This window comes from Protopterus annectens, chromosome 2.part0 (genome assembly GCF_019279795.1).
Source record: "Protopterus annectens isolate FY-2018-M chromosome 2.part0, PAN1.0, whole genome shotgun sequence".
Classification (NCBI taxonomy): domain Eukaryota; kingdom Metazoa; phylum Chordata; order Ceratodontiformes; family Protopteridae; genus Protopterus; species Protopterus annectens.
This window is the reverse complement of record NC_056728.1, coordinates 1,466,269,736-1,466,286,748: the sequence shown is the minus strand read 5'-3', so window position 1 is coordinate 1,466,286,748 and position 17,013 is coordinate 1,466,269,736.

Sequence of the window (17,013 nt, the reverse complement as noted above, 5' to 3'; positions counted from 1 at the left end):
GGCTACTACATAGCATTGGTCTTGCAATGGACAAAATGAAGGTTATAGTCATGGGGCTGACATAAGTCATCTTGGTCACAGTCAGTGTTTTATCCTTCTGTATCATAGAAATGACCCTAGAGTGTATGAATTATGCTTTGAGTAGCTTAGCCTAGACTGTTCTCTTCTATTTATTTAACTTTTGTTGAATGGGTTAGTTCCACTAGGCTAGAGTCATCTTTTCAGATAAGGCCTGAGGTGGTATTTATACCGCTATGGGACATTTGGCCAGAGGATCAGGAACTTCCCCTACCATTTTTGGGGTCTATGTTAAATTATCGAACACTTAAAAAAGCAAACAATGATTTATCAATCCCATGTAAGTGAAAGCTTACAATCTCGAATGCTTAGAACAGCGATTTTTTTCCAAGGGAAAAAAAAAAATCGCTGTTCCACAAAAAAAAAAAAAAAAGTTTAAAACATTACATAAAGTGAGGGGCTTTGCCCCCCCCACACCCCCTACTTAAATATACCAACTCCAAGATCACACTGTAGTGATGAAAATGGCAAAATAGTGAAACGGCCAAGCTATTTCTTTCCTAGGGAAAGAATTCGCTTATATGCCATTTCATTATTTTGACATTTCTTGCTTTCAAGTTCGATCAAGACACATTTGAAAGAATGCGTCTTCGATCATTTAATAGGAACCCTATTTTTGATAGGTGTCATTGGATCTTTTATATCCACCTGAGATACTACTGACTCAAACAAATAGGGTATCACTTTAACATTTCATCCAAACAATAATATATATACTCAGGTTGGGGGGGGGGGTATAATGGTTCACGTGTTTACCTTACAGGCAAAGGGTGCGCAGCTTGATCCTTCCTTAAGAAGAGAATTAGCTAAACATAAATTAGCCCACAAGGAGATCTAGCCAATTACTTACCTATGAGTGTAACACATTCCTTATGCTGAACTGCAGTGTCAGCATCTATCTAACCAGTGTAGGAACAGAACTCATGCCCTTCTGCACAAAAGATGACTGTGCAACCTGTTGTCCTACTGACCCAGTGTGCTGCATTGCAGTGTCAGCAATTTATCTAACCAGTGTAGGAACAGAACTCACACCCTTCTGCATAAAAGATGACTGTGCAACCTGTTGCCCTGCTGACCCAGTTTGCTGCACTGCACTGTCAGCAATCTATTTAACCAGTGTAAGAACAGAACTCATGCCCTTCTGCACAAAAGATAAATGTGCAGCCTGTTGTCCCACTGACCAGCTAACATTCAAACAATCTCTGCAAATACTTTTCAGATATCTGTTTAAACATTGCTAGTTGTTGAGGAGGAGGAGGGTATTAAAGTAAGAATGATACATGATGCTAGGAGAAAAGTATATGACTGTGATATAGGATGTACAAATGCAGTCTATCATTGTTTATACTTCCCAGATAAAAACACAGTACTATGTTTTGAATGCATACTATGTTTATACTGTAGAATGCAAGTATATCCCCACTGTTTTTTTTTTCTTTTGGCCTTATTAACCTTAGTTAGCTGGCTATGGTACATGATCTCTTGGGTATCCTTCAGAGGTATTAAAACAAATTAGAGCATTAGCTTGGAAACCCATCTATCCAGACTACAACCTTTTTTTTTTTTTTTTTTTTTTACAGTATTCACTTCAGTAGATATTTAAGGGTATACAAGTGTACTGCATGATAAAAAGATAAGATTAGAGATAGTTTATTTTGGAGCTATTGATTACAACCAGCTGATTTGTCTGCCATATAGATGGGAAGGACTGACTGGCAGGGTAGTATATTTCATTCAAAACACAAAAAAGGGTGATTGCCATTAATACTGGAATAAAAAATTCTGAATCCCATTAATGAGAGATGGAAGTCTTCCTCTTAGTCCAGAGGATTACGACTCTCACCTATTATTGAGCTTTTTTTGTAGTCCAGGATAAAGGGTTTGATTTCATCCCCTTCCTTTTACCTATTACGTGACTCTGAACAGGTTACCCCTATAAAGCAGCACTTGTGCATACCGGGATCACTTGAGCAGCAAATGCATAAATTAAAAAAGGAAGCCATTATTAAAACCATGTTGTATTAACTCCTGATTAAAATAATCAAGCAGGTAGTTCAGAAGTCAATGCTTTCTACATCTGGATATGATTACTACAGAAAGTGACTGCAAAAGATATTTTCTGCACAGTTTGAGTTCTCAGTTATAGCTACCAGCATTTTGTCTAATTATATTATACCTTTTCAGTCATTTTGGGTTTAAGCATGTCTGTGTCTGTGTGTGTTGGGGGGGGTCCAAAAAAACACAGGTGGCACATCATTTTGTTTTGTAAACTTTAGGAAATACTAGATTTTTAACATGGTATTTTGTTTCATACAGCAAGCAGTCTTCATCAATTTACTAGTACTCAGTTGGCCATTTTTACAGTCCATAACAAGTAATATTTCAGATACTTAACACAAGACTCTGCAGGAATGCCCTCAGCTTGAGGTGGGTTTATTGCTGTTTTGGCTGAGCAAATTCACTTTTGGATTTATGACTTTATTATACTTCTCAGAGATATTTCTTTGCAAGACTAAACTCATTTGGACTGCAAAGGCCACAGTTTTGTCATTTCCATGCAATTTTGTTAGGCTTAAAGCAGATCTTGATTAATTTTCATTCTGTGACTAGCTGAGACGTGTTGTAAACAACAGCTCTGTTCATAGTAGCAGTCACACAAAGAACAAATAAAATACATAATAATTTATATTTTCACTGAGTAAAATTCCCCAAATTAAGGGAAATATGTCTTGCTGGCACTGGAGTTTAGAAAAAGCTTTGTTGCAGTCCTTCCTTTGCCTATTTGGGTGGGCAGATGGCAAGTGGATTGCTGTATTACTGCTAAATGAATCTGGAAATATTTGCACAGTAAATAATACTCCCACACACTTTTTCCTTAAAAAAAATACAACAGTTGTTTTCAAAGCTGGGGAAAAAAAGGAGACAGCTGCCATAGTTATATTCAGCACACATGCTTGAATAAAAAGTACTTTGTTAACAGGATAAAGGCCTTTTTACTGGTTAAGTAAACAGGCTAAAGTTTCTGACCTATGAATCAAGTTCAGATGTAACAGATTCTAATTGTAAGCTGACAGATAAAAGACAAGTTCATAGAACAAAAGAAGAAAAAGTATTTTACATGGACTTATTATGCAGGATAGTGCGTCACTTTAGCAACTCTCAGTACTAAACAATATTTATTTTGCAAATCATTTAAAAAATTAGATAGATGATTTTAACTCATTTTCATTTGAATTTCAAATGTCATGTACATTAATTCGTAGCAAAGCACTTTGAAATTAATACAGTTACTATTTGAATTTGGATTGGTCTAATGAATAAATTATTTGCTAAGTTATCCAATACCATTTTTTCAAAGATAATTTCCCAAACTGTATTTCACAAAAAATAAAACTCAGCAAAGCAGCATTAGTAGAAAGGGAAAAAAAATAGTTTGGGAGAAGACAAACACTTCCACATCCCACATACTAATGGAAGCTCCCTGTTGCCCACAACTAATTATAATCATATTTAGCATCACACCACCTTTGAGAAATTGTCAACTTCCCTTTTTACAGAAGTCTGCATTCCTTGGATTTGCTAGTAAAAATGGTATTTGGAAAAGATATACATAAATATATATATATATATATATATATATATATATATATATATATATATATAAACATATATATATATATATATATATATATATATATATATATATATATATATATATATATATGGGTCTATTTTAAAACATTGAAATCTCATAACATTGAAATTCATAGCATTGAGACAATAACTTTGAAAATTTAAAACACTGAAAACCCAAAACAATGAAACTTCAGAACACTGAAACTTAGTTTCATAACATTGAAAACTAAATTGCACATGTAAATAAGATCCCCGCCACCTATAAGAACACCTAACTAACAAACACACTTTCTACTATGTTTCTGCAGGGGGCATATAGGTGGAGGGGATGTTATTTACATCTGCATTGTAGTTTTCAATGTTATGAAGCATACTTTCAATGTTCTGAGTTTTCATTGTTTTGGGTTTTCAGTGTTTTGGGATTTCAATGTTTTGGTCTCAGTGTTTTGAATTTTATCGTTATGAAATTTCAATGATTTGAAGTAGACTTATATATATATATATATATATATATATATATATATGTTTTACTATGAAAATTTCGACGTTTCCTTGAGTAATTACTTACTCGAAAAACGTTGTTGAAAATAACATCAACCAATCAAAATTATGAAACATGAAAAATGTCAACAATTCAAATTCATATTGTTGATGTTTTTTGAACTTACCTGAACATCTGATGATATTCAACACATGTTTTGAGGGGGGGCAAGCCCCCATGCACCCCTCCACCCCCTGCTACTTATATATTGCAACTCCAAGATTTCAATACTGTGAGGAAAAGGGCAAAGTTCCCAATCCCCACTGTAGTGTGATCTGTAATCAATATGTCGATCTCATAACAGTGAATGCACACTAGCTTTCGCTGTTGCAGTTTCGATATATTTTGATTCGCCATTATGAGACTTTGAAAACTGCCTTTCAAAAACCAAAGTTCACATAACGGCATTTGAAAATTTGATGGTAATATATATATATATATATATATATATATATATATATATATATATATATATGGGTTCACTACACATTACCGAAAACCCATAATCCTGTTGCCCAGAATACCGAGCCCATAATACCTAATGCCCACAAGCTCGAGATTTCACATTACTGACGCCCACAATACTGTAATGGTGATACACTGACTACAACTGCTGAATTCCAACACTACCAAACGGGGAATAATGGAACAGGTGATACTATGTGTTATCTCAGGTGTAGCGCTACATAAGTATTCTGTTAGTAAGTCAGGGAAATAGTGCACTGACAAATATTGTAACAATGGCAATTCCACTTTAACAGACCCACAACTATAAAAGTGGGTGTAACAGCATGTATGCTGTTCAACGGCTGATGTTGCAGGGATGGCCAACCCAACCTATGATGCGCCCAGTACTTTTGGTGTGTTCTATCCATGCCTCAGATCACAGAAATGTAAGGAGGTGCTCATTATAGATGGGTACATTTGTCATCTAGAACACAAGACTGGTAGCAAGCATTACTGGTGTTGTAAGCTGAAAAGAAGTAACACTTGCAAGGGTCGAACAGTCACTGACTCACTCTCTGAGGGTGAATTGTTGAAGAAATCTATGCTGCACAATCATGCGGGTGATCCGTTCGAGGTAGAATGCTTCAACATTTGTGGATCACTCTGCAAAAAGGCTGCTATATCCAGAGATACTCCCTGTTTACTGGTGGAGGATGCGGTAGCATCCACCTCACTAGCATGTGTTCTAAGCCTTCCAAATAGGAAGGCAATGCTTCAGCAAATACCGGATGTTAGGTGTAAGACTGAAGATGTGGCTCACATACCCAATTTGACTCTGGAGACACTAGATGTAAGTCAATTCCCCCTACAAACAGGTGAATTTGTTGTCAAACAGGCTAGTGACACAGGCTCAGGTACACATGTCATTGTTTTTAGTACAGTCAACAATCTAAATGATCTAAGTGTAGCAACAATTTGGATTATGGACGGAATGTACTTCTGCAAGGGCGCTATTTGTCATCAGTTATACAGTATTCATGGGATAGTTAAGTGTTGTGGCTATAGTAAGTCTGTTCCACTTATATACGCTCTAATGTCCAAAAAGTCACTCCGTGTATATAATATGCTGTGGCACTGTGCATTACATCTGTTTGCTTGCCGAGAGTTCAACCTGTCACTGCAATATATCTTGTGTGATTATGAAGTGCCAGCCATTAAAAGTATTAGGCTTAACTTCACTGATGTTACTGCAAAGGGTTGCCATTTCCACTTCTGCATGAATGTGTGGTGGAAAGTGCAACAGTTAGGGTTGGGATCACTTTACAACAGATGCCATGAGTTCCAGTTATCTGTTAAATCTTTCGTTGGACTCACATTCCTTGATGAGTCAAAAGTAATACCAATGTTTACTGAGATGAAGTGGTCATTTCCTGAAAAGGGTAGGGAATTAATAAAGTATTTTACAAACTGGTATGTACTCGGTCGGGTTCGAAAATTTACTACTAGGTCAACTGCCATTAGTAGGTTTCCACCCCTATTCCCTTTGACATTTTGGAATGTCTCTGAGCTGAATAGACTTTTTCCTGACACGCAGCCAGAACTCGGTGGAGGCGTGGCACCAGCAGTTGAAATGTTTACTTAGAGATAGGGCGACAGATCTCTCTGTATTAATGACGTGCCTTAGTAGAGAACAGAATAAGGTTGCTAGCCTTCGTGAGCGATTAGCAGCTAGATGTCCTCCCTCTCCCAAACGTAGGCATGTTGTAGAAAGACATGAAAAGTTTCAACGGCTATTAGACAATCTTCTTCTTTTGGCTTTTCCCGGTTAGGGGTTGCCACAGCGGATCACCTTGTCCACTCATGATTGGCAGTGGAGTTTTACGGTGTTGAGTTTCCAGCCCAGTACCCAACCTTCCACAGAAGGCACACACACACACTCACACCTAGGGCCAATTTAGTGTGTCCAATCAACCTACAGAATGTCTTTGGGATGTGGGTGGAAACCGGAGCACGCAGAAGAAACCCACTCAACCACAGGGAGGACATGCAGACTCTGCACGGAAGGCACCCCAGCCGAGGATCGAACTGGAGAACCTCTTGCTGTGAGGCGGCAATGGCTATTAGACAATAAAGATGATTATTCAACCCTAGAGTTTGTGAGATGTATTGCAAGGCTACTTAAAATGTGAGTTGTCATAGCTGCATATCAGGTGTTATACTGCTGTTGTTCCAGTATCTGTTTGTATTTCATGGCGTTATTACACTGTGTTAGTTGTTGTGTTATTTAGTACCAACCGTTAATCTGTCAGTGTTGAAATAAAGTATGTTAGGGTCAAGGGATGGTGTTCAGATATTACGGTGGTGTGAGTTTGTTGGAATAATCTGTTTTCCGTAGTATGACATCTTAGGGTGTTGTTGTGCACATAGTAATGTGGTTTGGTGTTGGCTTATCACATGCACTGCTCGTCATTGCTGTTGTAGCATAGTTTTCGAGATTTTTGGGTAAACAGTATTGTGGGATTGGGTAATGTGAAATCTCGAGCTTGTGGGCATTAGGTCTTATTGGCTCAGTATTCTGGGCGTCGGGATTATGGGTTTTCGGTAATGTGTAGTGAACCCATACACGCACACACACACACACACACACACACACACACACACACACACACACACACACACACACACAACTTTATTCAGAGCATTGCATCACTATGTTTAATAATGACAGACTACTGATATAAACAGAAATGTGAAAGTGATATCATATTAAATTAAGTGCATTGTTTAATAGCTTATACAAATAAAAGTGTTTATTTACTAATTCATTTAAGGAAAATCACATTCTGAAACAACTCTAAAAAATATTGCAGAAAGATTAGCTTGACAAGAAGAGTGTGCCTTCATTTTTTCAAACCAAAATGCTGTTATATTGAATCAGAGAAAACAATATATTTTTTTCTGTTCTTTCACTGATATGACTGTAAAACTTGAAATGTAATACTTGTACAGTGAAAATAACAACTATCTTTAAATAACAGTAAAATAAAACACTTGCTAAGTGGTTTTGTATGAAACAGAGAAGTAGGACCTTCTTTAAATGAAACTGAACACTAAACAACTGATGTCACAGTCTGGGCTATGCCTTTTTTAGCACACAGTAACAAGCTTATTATTTCATGCTTCATTTCTCTTACCAGTGACAAGTAATTGTGTGATTTATATTGACATAGTTTTCTGTCTGTTTTTTCTTGCATGACGCATACTACTCTCAACTTACCTCTGTCCAGTTTTTGAACACATTTATTTTACAGAAGCTCAAAGGGATGCAAGAAAACTCTCCTGATTATAGAGGTGTCTTTGAGCAAAAATTCTAGAGGTCTCAGACTTATAATCCTGTGATTGCCATCCCTTACTGACTAGAAGTATGTACCATTTTCTCTAATTATGCTTTTGACTAATACAGTTATTTGGGCAATTAAGTCTTAGAAAGGTTACCTAAGGGAAATAAAATTAAATAAAGTAAATAGAGTTCAAGGATCAGTCAGTCACAACTAATTCTCGTGTCTAATGGAAATCAAGAAATCAAAATAGTGGAGTAGAGTGGAGTGGACTGGAGTGGCTATGGATTAATGGTTTTGCATGAGACATTTTTGTTAGCTGTGAAGATGCTCTATTTACAAATGCCTCTCTTGGATAGCTGAATGGGTAAATTTATCATATCATTGTATAAGTGGTCAGTTTTCTGTCTCAGAGGTTCTAAAAAAAAGTAGAGCAGTTAGATTTCAATGAGTTCTGGGATGGTAAAGGTAGTAGAACAAATGGCATCTTCTGTGAAGGTAACAGCAGAGAAGACTGAAGATGAAACTGAAAACACTGCCATAGAACATTCCTAAAAAAGATATACATGTGGTATGAATGTACATGATGAAACAGTGACTTATATGGAAATACCATTACTAAAACACTATAACTAGGGAAAATAATGACAGTGATGTAAGGCATCTACTTTTTACTATAAAATAATGTGAAAAGGATAAAATCACTTAAGTTAGCGTATCAAGGAGATGCTCTATATATTGCCCTTACTGTGAGAAGAATAAAAATGCCTTGCTGAAGTTTCAACTAATTTATTCAGTTAAGTAGGTAGATAGATGAGTGTTATGGGCTTGTAGAATACATTGTCAAAATCAAAGCTCAGCTGCTTGTGGAAGAGAGCTAGATGTTGTTGTCCACCAAGGTATCTGCAAGTACAGCTTTTAAAATTAAACTTAGACAAAGAGTATACAGTATTAATTTAATTTATTCAGTTAAGTAGGTAGATAGATGAGTGTTATGGGCTTGTAGAATACATTGTCAAAATCAAAGCTCAGCTGCTTGTGGAAGAGAGCTAGATGTTGTTGTCCACCAAGGTATCTGCAAGTACAGCTTTTAAAATTGAACTTAGACAAAGAGTATATAGTATTAATTTTTAAGGTGCTACATCTTCATAGAGCCAGAGATGCTGGGAAGCACATTACCATAGCTTTCATTATTTTAATGATCTAGCTACAGGAAACTGTATGTCAAGTGGTTCAACTTCTAGGGGTTTTAGTCAGAATAAATACCTTAAGGAAGTCTTCTAAAGAGTTTGTATGGATTGCTCACCATTGTAATTCACATGGCACATTGTGCCATAAGCAAGTAAATATCTGTGGAAGTGAAGTCATCTGTTTAGTTTGAAGAATGAAGTATTTAGGAGTATGGGAGAATAATTCACAGTGAAAAAATATCACACGAAACAACTAATAATTTATTGACAGCAAGGACAAATAGCAGAAAATTGGAAGTATTTTTTTTTGTAAACAAGAAACATCTTTATTAAACCATCACTTACTCCATACAAGGGAAGAGAGGGGAGAAAGTTAACTGTGATTAAAGAAAACATTTTTTTCTTATTAAGAAATTGGAAGTTTTTGATCCAGAAATGTAATTTATGTCTTAGTGCAAGTAAAATAATACAATAGACTGAAAAGGTGGAGTCTGAAACATTTCTGCATATATCTGGGGTAGAAACATTCATATATTTCTTTTTAAAAAAAAAACTTTTCTATATGGCAGAAAGATAATAATAAGCAATTAGAGAAAAGTTAAAAAAAATTCCAATAATGAGAAAATGCCACCTGCAATTGAGCTGAAAGGCCAACTTTGTTATATTTCATTAACATTAAAAATTATAATAAGATAAACTTGCACCTCAGACCCTGCCTTCAAAGGTTAAAGTAATGAAAAGGTATATATTATTTTGCAGTTAAAAGTATGAATCCTTAGTAACGCAGATGCTGCTACAGAAGAGCTGAAGAAAGCTAGTAGACAAGATGGCTGTTAACAAACAATTCTTCATGCAGTCAAACAAGTCAAGCTGGGAGACTGTAGTCATTCTGCAAAAGTTGAAAATCCTGTTCCCTGTCACTGCTTACATGAATATGTCATGAAACTGAAATTCAAGTCTCATGTAATAAGTGTGGCTATAATATTGGGAGGAAGTTATGGCTTGCTTTTAATTAATATCGTAGAATTTGTGCTGAAAAGAAACTTTTGCCAAAGATGTGTAAAAGAAACCCAAGTATGTTCAAAAGAATTTACATGTTGGTGGCCAGAAAAAAGAACATCAGCTCTTTGCTGATACTACTGAAAATGAAAAATGGTTCACAAAATGACTTCTGAAAATGTAGCCGATGCAATGAGGTATAACGGCAAGTTGATAGCATGTCAATTCTAGATGAATAGTTATATCTTTGTCATTGCCCACTATCTTAATCATCTTTATTTCTTTCTCCCTAACATCTGGAAGCTAGAGCTGTCAAGATGCATATCTATCTATCTATCTATCTATCTATCTACACATCTGTCTATCTATCCATCTATCTATCTTTTTTATATATGTTGAGAGAAAGAGAGAGATATGATGTGACTTTAAACGTGAACTTGCAAGAAGTGTTACATAACCCCTTATATGTTGGACTTGTATGTTTTATTCATTAATGAAAGGAATTATATTTCTATTACTACTAAAAACCAGTAACATTTTTTTTTTAGAAGCAATGACCTTCCAATTGTTGTGAAATTATTTTCAACTACTTTTCTACTGTACATTTTCCAGAGGGTTGTCTTCAGACTGATACATTTTTGTGGTTACTTTTCTGCTATACATAAATCTATGTATTCCCAAAAAAGTAAACTTTTTAAATTTAATATAAATTGTACTTGTATGGGTTCACGCACACAACAGAAAACGAGCAGATGTATCCCAAATTTAAGGAAAATTTTGTCTATTTCTATGCCAAAACAATGAAAAAGTATAACATATCATGATTATACAAAAACACATGCACAGTTTATGCTTAGCATCCCAGCAACTCTTTTTGGCAGGTTTTTACATTTTTACTTTGATGAGAATGGTCTATTTTTCAAACAGCATGTGAATCTCAGAAAGCCATTCTGGCCTTAGATTTAGCCTACCTCAGAATGGATGTATCTCTGTATTGCTTCAAGATATCCATATAACATTTACAGTACATGTTTGTATAATCAAATTACATTAGAAAAATGGACTCCAGAATTTCAAATATGTGAATGTCTGGCAGTGCAAGTGAAATATGTGTATTTTACTAAAACCGAAACTTACAGAAAATACAATGTTTATGAATAAAGCACATTGTTTTTTGATTTATTTTTTCATATAAACACATTAATTATACAATGCAGATTTATATGATGTTTGGCAGCCTACTTGTTGAGAAACAAGTAGTAAAATATGGAATATTCAAATGTTAAAAGGGATTACAGGTTAAATCTAGATCTACGTGGATATAGCTCTGAAACTATTTGGAATATTTAATAATTTCTCCAAATAGAATGTATGACAGTTAGTTACATAATGCTCTTAGCTGGTGGTTCTAGGTATAATGGCACGTGCATAAAGTTATCAATATGCAATATACTTCACTGTATATGACTTTAAATCAAAATGTCTTTATAGTCACCTTACATAAAGTATGGGGATTTCTATATATGCATTTGTATGACATACGTATAACAATTTTACAGCTATATGACTTTAAATGATAATATCTTTATAGTCACCTTACATAAAGTATGGGGATTTCAATAAATGCATTTGTATGACATACGTTTAACAATTTTACAGCTATTAACTTTAAAGATCAACCTAACTTGTGACATAAACAAATCATACTGGTGATACAGATATGTCACCCAGAGACTGCTGCTTCTCTGGAATAGACTCCATATTCACGTAAAACAGAGCTGCTCACTGACCCTTTCAAACGCAACCTAGCTAATTGGATGGGAGACTGCAAATTTCTCCCTGGGGTGGCACCCATGTTTCTCATGGACGGTGGTAGCCAGTGCTGATCACAGACCCATTCTGTTCATAAATTCTTTCTGCTAACTATCCAAAAAAGAACAAATGGGGATATTTGGGATTAACATTTTTAGGCTTGTAAAGGCTGCAACCCTAGTAACTTTCTATGAACCTATGAAGATACTGAGTTTTACTCTAAACTGTGACACTCTATACCTCTAACTGTGGAGAACAGTTTGATGGATGTCATATGGAATATTGAGGAAAAAAAGAAGATGACATTTAAAAAAGTACAGACAGCAGAAGTGTACCATAGGCATTAATGATTATGCCAATAAACTTTTTATATTGCCATTTATGCCCCTTCTAGTTCTATTACTGTGATTGGTCACAATAATATAGTTAGGCTTCATAATCTCAGAGATAAACATTGCCATCACCCAAACTGCAAGCCATATCGCTTATTTAACCGTGATCATGGAATTGTGCTTTTTCCATTCATAGTCTGCCCCCATAGATAACTAGTTCTTATATAAGTCACTGATATGTGATTGTGACGAAAGTGAAAGTTGTAATGGTCATAGTAATGCACTTCAACTTGCTGTTCTCAGATGCATGTATTCTTGTCCACAATGTCATATCAATAATCAAAACTGATCAAATAAATCTCCCTTGCTTTCCAATATAACCTGTTTCTCAAAAAAAGAAGAAACCATTTTGTGTACACTTCTGATGACTAGTTGGAAAGTAAAGAAAGTCATATGCATAATGGCCACATAAATATATTTCAATTAGTTGTACAATGCGAAGAAAAATGGTAAAATGGCAGGAGGAGAAACGCAAATTAGATCCAAAGGAGTCAAGAAATAGCATATAAAAATTTAATATCCACTTTCATCACACGACTTCATCAGAATACATTGAGTGAAAAAAACAAATGCCTTAAATACACACTGAAGTCGTGTGATGAAAATGGATATTAAATTTTTATACGCTATTTCTTGACTCCTGTGGATCTAATTTGCGTTTCTCCTCCTGCCATTTTACCATTTTTCTTCATGCTTTTGTGGCTTTTTGTTTTTATTTTTTTAGTTGTACAATGCCATCTGTACATTTTCAAAATGAATCACATCAGTTATCATTTAAAAGTGATCATATCATTTTCTTTTGGTTTCACACACACTATGACTAGTCTTCTTCCCTCTCAAGATAAACACTTCCTTGTCATAACCATTTGTGGTTAAGCTGAAAGTGGAATAATAATGGCCTCATTAATGCATTTTAGCTTGTTATCTTTTAATCATTTTAGCTTGTTAGTTGCAGGTGATTTGGTCACTGTTGATGTGACACACTCACCCCATGTAGGAAATAGAGAAATGGGATTTTGATGCTGATACTGTTGATTCTTAGTGACATTTGCTCCTTTTAGTATAATTCATATCAACAGTTGTCCACAGTGATGTTGATACTGCTGATTCTCAGTGATATTTGCTCCTTTCCATGTAGTCCATATCAACAATTGTCCACAGTGATCATACACTTGCACTTTGTCTTCATGCATAGTTGCCCCTTCCAAAGGTAACCACATTCTGTTCATACATTCATGATTCTTTATAAGGAAAGTGAAATAAATGATGATCAAAATAATGCATTTCAGCTTGTTGCTGTTGAGCTTATATACTCTGCTTCAGCAGTCCTAATCAATGATTGGCAGTAAACATGTGATTAGCCTTTATCTTCTCAAACAGACTGCCCACTGCAAAATGATTTCCAATTTCTATGATCAACTCTTGCCTGTTTGTGAATAAAGAGAAATTCATAACAGCCACAGCAATGTATTTTATTATTATTTTTTTTTTTGCTCTTGTATTCTGAGTTCATGTCTGTTGTCTGGTTGTAAAGAAAGAGCAATTCATACTGGCCATAATAATGTATTTCATCTTTTGCTCTCAGGTCAATACGCTACTGCCCCAATGGGCCATAAGAATAACAATTTAACATTGATCATGCAATTGACTTTTGCATTCATACAGCTTGCCTCCCCACAAAGATAACCACATTTTGTGTCCAGTTTTGACATCTACTGTTGATGAAAATGAAACTATTGTACTCAAACTTGTTCTCTTATACCATAGATCCTGACAACCCATATCAGTGGTCATCTAATAGTGATCACTTTGCTAACATTAGCTTTCACACTGAACCTGCCTGCTCAGAAGATAGAAAACTTATTTGTATATCTTCAATATTTGTACATGTTAAAATTCAGTGACATAATGGCCACACTAGCGTATTTCATGGTGTTGCTCTCAAAAATATTTCCAATGTTCCAAAGCAAGCTACACAGTGATCATTGTTCAAAATTTATTTTCACATACAGGATATCCCCTTCAAAAGACTATATATGCATATATATATATATATATATATATATATATATATATATATATATATATATATACACACACACACACACACACACACACACACACACACACACACACACACACACACATATATGTATATACAGATATAGATATAGATATATACCAATATGCTAGGTTGTGAAGAGTATGATATAAAAATAGCTGCAGTAATGTATCTCAGTTTGTTTTTCACATTCACACTTCCATTCAACCCCTTGTGGCAATAATAAAAAAATATATGCATGGTCCCTTTCATGGGCATTCTCTACTGCTACAACTCTCTATAGGTATATTTGATGGCATATGAATATTTTTAGAATAAGCATAACTGTACGAAAAGCAAGTTCCATAAAGTCTAGAGCTTCTGTCCTTCTGTATTCTACAGGCAAATTAATGTATTTATTTATTTATTTCTATTTTATTTATTTTACATTTGTTAACTGGGACAGTCCGAGGCTCAGGGAGAAAAGTTCCACATATATTAACAGAAATACGAGAATTTAATACATAGTAGTAAAAACTGTTAATAATACATTATAACAGCAAAAATCCAGCTAGTAAGACAGAAATGTAAAACAGGCAGGATACAACTCAGCCGTTAAACAGGCTAAATACATTTAGCATTGAGAGTCATGACATACATCATGTTAAAATGAAGTACGTATATTAAAGGGATAAAGAAAAATATTGGAAGCAAACAACTGTAGCATTTACATTTGGCAAATAATAAGCCTTTCAACTTTCCACAGAGTTAAGCAGTGTTATTGTGTTATTAAGAAATACATCTGTATGAGAAAAAGATTCTCTAATATTTAGGGCTTTTGTTCCCATTATAGTCTGTAGGCAAATATCTAGAGATTGCTAAGTTAGCACTAAGAACAAATTTCTTAGGACAACCTATATTGTGGATTTACAGCAGAAGTCATCATCAGGTGAACTGGCCTATCATAACTTCTTAATATGTCAGAAGAAAGAAACTAAAATCCACGTGATTGAACATCATAATGTTTCACTTCTGGGCTAATTATCTTCTGTTTAAAGGAATGCTGTAGAATGATCATTTAGTTAGTAAGAGTAACAACTGTCAAAATAACTACAGCTAAACCTGATAGTGATTAACTATTTTTCTGTTTTCTTTTGTAATTTGATCCCTGTTGATTTGTAAAGAAAAAGATGGATTTGTAAAACAAAATGAATTACCTCAGCCATAACTGTTCTTACCATTGTCTATGTTCTTGAAACACATTCCAACAATAGTTAAGTGAATAAGCTTTAGGCGTGAGAAGATGGTAAATAGAAAAGCATCATGATCATTTTCTTAAGTTAACCTAGTGTCTGTTATTTCAGTGGTTTCTCTGTGGCATTCTTTTGAAGGCAACTATGGGCTTTGAAGACTATGGATCAGATCTGCAATGAAAATATAATGTTATGTTCTTTTTTTTTTTTTTGTTAGTAAGATGTAGTGTTTAAGTGTATAAGCTAGGATGGCTGTGCCATTGTGTTATTGCTGCAGATAAGTGAGGAATTGTTGGTAATGCTATAGTGAGTGGTGAAAACTACGTGCCCACTAGTTGACATGAGAGACTCAGATGCTGATTTCCCCCTTTTTCACTTTGAGGCATAATTGGGGGCTGTGGTACAAAAGCTTTTTTGGTTACTGCTCAGACAAATGCTATCTTCCAGGAATAATTTGTTGCTGTAATAACCATGAAGGCAATATGCTATACTGCAACAACTCATTTAATGCAAACAGGATAGGAGTAGGGACACACAGTTCACAAGATGCTGCACATGAAATCACACTAATTATATGTGACATAACTAGTGCTTCCAATAGGACACACCGTTCTGATCTAGAGACTTCTTGATTCATGTGGATGACACATTTGTTCATGTAGCTGCTACTTTAGTGGTAAGTGGCTCTTTCCTTAGTTTAAATATAACTTTACATTTTTCTTTATTAGTGTGGCATTTGCAGTTGGATTACTTTCTGTTATAGAAAGGTTATATCAAAGGAAAGATCTCATGGACAGTTCCTTCAATCAGGTATGGAGTCTTGCTACTGTATATATTAGGGAGGCATGGCAGTGAAAAGAGATGACAGAATATTGATGTTTTTGATTCTTTGATTTTATTCCTCTGCTCCTAGTCTTTGAGATTGCTTGTGATCATTTAATGAGAAAAATCACTTCTAATCACATCACTGATACATGCACCTATTAAATACAAGAAATGTCTGAAATGCCATTTATTTCTATATTTTCTGCCACTTGTCTTATTTTGTATTAAACATGCAGTTGTTTGTACTTTAGCCTGATCTGGTGTCATAGACCTGTAGTTAGACTCACAGTAATAGGAGTGTTGTGATTTACTGCATGATCTGTGCTCCAAATAGCACTTTTTTATCAAAAGTGAAGTTAACCTGAATAAAGTTCACATCACTGCATTGATAAATGTCTCAAAATAAAGGCGGCTGTAAATGTTGCCTAAATATGTACTAAAAGCCAGAAAAATGTATGAAA